The 460-nt window shown below is 27.4% G+C and overlaps 1 protein-coding gene across 3 annotated transcripts in view; it reads right to left on the reverse strand.

Annotated features, from left to right (window-relative positions):
- LOC107728710 (phosphatidylinositol-glycan biosynthesis class F protein-like) overlaps nt 1–460 on the reverse strand; it is an 8,700-nt gene that overhangs the window by 1,160 nt on the left and 7,080 nt on the right. The gene's annotated exons all lie outside the window — the stretch shown is intronic.

Raw genomic sequence — 460 nt, forward strand, 5'->3', positions numbered from 1 at the left:
TTTTTTTTTTTTTGTCTTGTTGCTTGCTCATATAGATTTGAATGCCTTATTTCACTCTTGCACATAAAACATTTTAAAATATGCAATTCTTTTTCTGTTATATTAACTTGAAGACAAATAATTATTATATTATACTAAGTGACACAAAAATGATATGCTACCGTTCAAAAGTTTGGGGTCAGTAAGAATGTATTGAAAAATCTCTTATGCTCAAAGTCTGCATTTTTATATGATCAAATACGGTAAAAACACTAGTATTATGTAATATTATTGCAATAATTCTTGTTTAAAATTTTAAATGTACTTCATTCCTGTGATGCAAAGATGAATTTTCAGCAGTCATTGCTGTCAGTCTTCAGTGTCTTCAGAAATCATTGTAATATGCTGATTTGGTGCAACATTTTTTATTAGCAATGTTGAAAACAGCTGAGCTGCCTTTTTTTTTTTTTTTTTTGGAAAA

This window comes from Sinocyclocheilus rhinocerous, unplaced genomic scaffold, assembly GCF_001515625.1.
Source record: "Sinocyclocheilus rhinocerous isolate Xijiao unplaced genomic scaffold, SAMN03320098_v1.1 scaffold2172, whole genome shotgun sequence".
Taxonomy (NCBI): domain Eukaryota; kingdom Metazoa; phylum Chordata; class Actinopteri; order Cypriniformes; family Cyprinidae; genus Sinocyclocheilus; species Sinocyclocheilus rhinocerous.